Source organism: Aptenodytes patagonicus, chromosome 1 (assembly GCF_965638725.1).
Source record: "Aptenodytes patagonicus chromosome 1, bAptPat1.pri.cur, whole genome shotgun sequence".
NCBI lineage: Eukaryota > Metazoa > Chordata > Aves > Sphenisciformes > Spheniscidae > Aptenodytes > Aptenodytes patagonicus.
In genome coordinates this window covers 64,836,022-64,840,882 of record NC_134949.1, presented here as the reverse complement: position 1 = coordinate 64,840,882, position 4,861 = coordinate 64,836,022, and positions in this window count along the sequence as shown.

The window sequence follows — 4,861 nt, the reverse complement described above, 5'->3', positions numbered from 1 at the left end:
AGGTCCAATTCTGAACACGGCTGAGGAGCATTCCTGACACCTAGTTAACTTATCCCGGCTGATCATGCTTCAGTCCCAAGCTTTGACAAGCGCAGAAGCCCAAACTGTGGCCAGAGGCCTGTGTCCCTGAAAATCCATCTTTGCGTGGTAGGGGAGGCCTGGGGTTCACTGGCACTGTGACAGGGAACGAGGGCTTGGCCCTGGCTGTGCAGTCGCTCCCCCTGGGAAGTGTTCTTCCGTCTCTGGAAGCAGCACCTCAGCTGGTGCGGATCATGCTGGTCCCAGTGACATGTGGAGGCTGTTACATGCTTACATCAATCACAGCATGCCAGTTTATTTTCTTTCTACTTAGATGTTTTGCAATGCCTTCCCAATTCAATTGCTAATATTTTTCATAATTACATTTAGGCAGCTGTATCGGTCTGGAATTTATACAGATGTCCTGAATTTTACAATGTTCTCACGGGGCACCTCTCACAAACCGCTTGCTGTACGGAGAGGATCCTGCAAGCCAGCCAGCATTGCTGATAGTGCCACAGCCCCTGCCAGAGCAGTGAGCTTCCTCAGGTAAACAGCCTCCTCATCCCACCTCTGCTGGGTGAGCGGTAGTCGCCCTGCACAGTCCCTCTGTTCTCCTTGTCTTACGTGGCAAGTCTGCTGGGGACAGAAACGAGCAGAGGTTTGAATTGCCGGTGCCTGCACAGCAAGTACCCCAAGACGAAGCTGTGTGGAGAGGACAGGGGCTAGGGATGTTCTGGCCAGTATTGTTTTAAGGCACCCAGGAGAGGAGCTGAATTCAGGTCTTCCATGTTCAGGATGGCAGCTCCTTGGTGCTGGCCATAGCGACCCCAAATCCAAGTGCCTCACGTGGCTACGGCCCCATCCTGCAACAGAAGGTCCTCCCTTCCTCTCTCCGCGTGTATGCTGTGTCCCTGCTGAGCCACAACGACAAGGAAAAAAAAACACGTGGTGTTTCTTCCTTTGAGCAGCCAGCAGTAGAGCCTTGCTGGGCTGCCCTGGCATGGTGCTCAGCGCTGTGTACAAAGGAAACCTCCTTCTGAGACGCCCTGCAGCGCTCAGATTTGCCTCTGGAGCGGGAGATGCAGTGACCTCTATTTCAACATGAATAATCACAATTGTAGTTCCTGCCCCTCCAGTGATGCAGGTCTTTATTAGACCTGACTGGGGTCTGTAACCTCTGCTGGCTGCAGGTTCTCCCAGCTGCCTGCATGCTGTGTGAAGTGCTGTTTGTATTTCCTTCTATTCATGCTAACCTTACCTGCCATGAATGATGCAATCACACGGACAAGAAGAGATCATAGGGAGGTTCAAAGTCCAGGATGGAAAAAGGAGAGAGAGAAAGGAGGGGGGGGGGGGAAAGAACCAAAACCAGAGTTTCTGAGGCTGGAGGTCATTTGGGTGTGGGGCTCAGGGGACATCATAGACATGCTGGAGCCCGTGCTGGAACCTCCAGGTCAGAGGGGAACATCCACTTGGTGCCTTTCACTTGCCTGTAGCTATCTGTGCTTAAGCCATTGCAGCCTGCAGCTGCGTTGAGTCCACTGACTTCAGGGAAACCTGAAGTGAAGTGAGTCTCGGGGGGCTGGTGGAGCCCTGGTTGCTGGAGAGGGAGGGGTGGCAAGGACCATCACCAAAGGCAAGTAAGTACAAGCTTATCTGTGCAGGGAGACATGAGGTTGAGCTCCTGCAGGTCTCAGGAGTGGTAGGTGATATGGCTGTGGATGACAGCCATAAGCGGTGGCTTGGGATGTTCAGGGTGGACACTGGGAGAAGCTTCTTCCCAGGAGAGTGGTGCAGCACTGGAACAGGTTACCTGGAGAGGTCAGGGACTCTCTGACCTTGAGGGGTTTTAAGACTCAGCTAGACAAAGCCATGGCTGGTCTGAGCTTGTGTTGGCAACAGTCCTGCTTCTTATGGGAGGCAGGACCAGAGGCACCCAGAAGTCCTTCCCAGCAGATACTTGTATGACTGTACTTACATTAAAATTGAATAAACATGCCCTTGTATTGACTTAACCTTCCCAGTGAGCATGTTGATCTGGTTTTGTTGACACGCTCATTCCTAGAATCTGATTCTCACTAAATACGAGTGAAAATGGGAGGTGGCCTGTACGTTACCTGAAAAAACATGCAAGTTGGGTTTTTGGTTAGTTTCTGGTGCCATCCTTCAGGCTCTGGGAAAGCTGGCAGGGGCTGCACACTCATCCCTGTGATGGCATGGTGCCAAATGCCAATCCATAGCAAGCTTTATAGATGCAGTTATTGGGATAAGACTCCTCCTTGTGATCAGGAGCCTAATGGTCCTTCAGTGTGTATTTCTTCTGTGTCTTTGCACTTCAGCTTCTGCTGCAGGTAAAACGGGCTGCAGCTAGTGAGGGCTTGGGGAGTCCAGTGCTAGATGTTCATTCCCTCACCGCTTCTAAACCATGAGATGTAATAATGTGTTTCTGCTTCACTGCAGGCACAAAACAGGACCTTTGAGGGACTTGTGTGCACAACTGGAGATACTCCTTTCAGACCAGGGGTTAAAGCTCTGCCCAAGCTGCTCCCAGCATGGAATCATAGAATAGAATCATAGAATCATTAAGGTTGGAAAAGACCTCTAAGATCATCAAGTCCAACCGTCGACCCACCACCACCATGCCCACTAAACCATGTCCCTAAGCACCTCATCTACATGTCTTTTAAGTACTTCCAGGGATGGGGACTCAACCACTTCCCGGGGCAGCCTGTTCCAATGTTTCACCACTCTTTCAGTAAAGAAATTTTTCCTCACGTCCAATCTAAACCTCCCCTGGCGCAACTTGAGGCCATTTCCTCTCCTCCTATCGCTTGTTACTTGGGAGAAGAGACCAACACCCACCTCGCTACAACCTCCTTTCAGGTAGTTGTAGAGAGCGATGAGGTCTCCCCTCAGTCTCCTTTTCTCCAGGCTAAACAACCCCAGTTCCCTCAGCCGCTCCTCATAAGACTTGTTCTCCAGGGCACGCTCCCCTGCCCTCTGATAAACTGCCACCCTTAACCAAACCTTCTCCCACTCCCATGCCCCACCAAGACCCTTGTCTGGCAGCTGCCAGCACAGCCCATACCCACGGCTGGGCTAGAGAGGCAGTGCTGGCAGGGGTGAGCATAAGTCCCCTTTTCCTTCTGGCTGGAGGGTTTGCTGTCTTTTTACAAGGCACTGCTCCTTGGGACAGACCACCAGAAACTCTGGATGTGCGTTCCCGTATTGTCTCATGGGGAATGAGGTAGCAGTTCTGGTCAGAGAAAACCCTCCTTGTCCCCCTTCCCTCCATCAGAGGCATAGGGAATGGTGAGCAATTAATCTGAAACTCTGCATAGTAAAATATAAATCCCCATAGCCTGAGAAATTCTGGATAGGAGCCAGAAAGGGCTAACAAGGAAACGTGTTCCCTCCAGCATAATTGTATATTTGGCTTATATTTTAATAAATGAGTAACAGCTGAGCAGAGAGGCCAAAAGGAGAGAGTCCCCCCACCCTGAGGTACGTTGAAGGCAGAATTTGGGCTGCGTGCAAGTCAGGTACCGGAGTGGGTATTTAGCACAAAACACTGAGGATTAACTATGAATTAGACAGCGACGTAGACAGTAAGTAGCAATCAGAGTGAGTGGCTGATGCAGGTGTGAAGGGTTGGGTATTTTTAATCTTTGAATTTTCTTTTGAATTCCCTGAAGGCAGGAAGAGAAGGAACAAAGCCAGGCACCGTGGTCGAGCCTTAGGGGAGCTGGAGGTCTGGGGTGATAAATCAGCAGCATTGCAGTGAGATTAAGGGGGAAACTTAGTGTAATATATGAGGCAATATGGAAAGAGGAGTTTTATTACTACAGTCAGCTCTGAAAGGGTTCAGTTCCAGATGGTTAAAGCGGGGGTAGATCAGGAACCCCCATCAAATGGGGCCCACCATCTGACAACATCTGACAATAGCAGAAGCAGAGGAGGGTTTCCTCTGCACCGAGAAAGGGTTTCACCTGGAGAAAGCTGTCTCCATAGCAGGATAAAATAGCTTCCATTAGTGGAGAACTTCCTCTTTGTGAGGACAGCTGGTGATAAGCATGGCCATTTTGGCATTTCCCTCCCAAGACAACATGTCTTGTTCTTGCAGAACATTTCTGGGAAGGCTTTGGGATTAGTTTGCTGCTCAAAAGCAAATGCACCAGGTGGTTCTGGATAATGGTGCCGTTGGCCTAACATTGATGGGTATATTGGCCTTGACAAAGCCCCCACCATAGCAGCTCAACAGACCGACAGCCCCAGGGATGGGTGGCAGTTTAGCACCTGCTACACCGTGATGGAGACCTGCGATCCCCAGGGAGCGGCTTGAAGCTGTTAAAATTGTTTCTGATAAATCTCCAAGCACTGGCTAAGAAGCGATACCTTTTATAGCTCTCATCCAGGGCAAGAGGTAAAACAAAGACCTGGTTCATGGAGGAATTTCTCCTGCAAGAGCGAGGGCTGTCAGACGTTGGCACTGCCCAGCTCCATGTCAAAAGCAGGCTAACCCTCAGGCTGCAGCACTGACGCAGCGCGACAAATCGCTGGGAGGAGGGGGAATGATGTTCTGTTATGGGATTTTTTTTTTTTTTTTTTTTAAATTTGAAAGGGTTAAGAAGAATTCTCATTTGGGGAAATTTTGGCCGTACTTTCCTACAGCGTTAGGCTTCTCTGTTGGGTCTCTTCTGCTAGAAATGTTTCAATTTATTTTTGTTTGTGTTCTGTCTTACGCAGCTAAGAAAACAGTTTCAAATAGGACAAATTGTCTTGTTCCAGGGAGGAGGTCTGATCTGGAGAGTGAAAACAGCTTGCTACTTGGAGAGCCGTC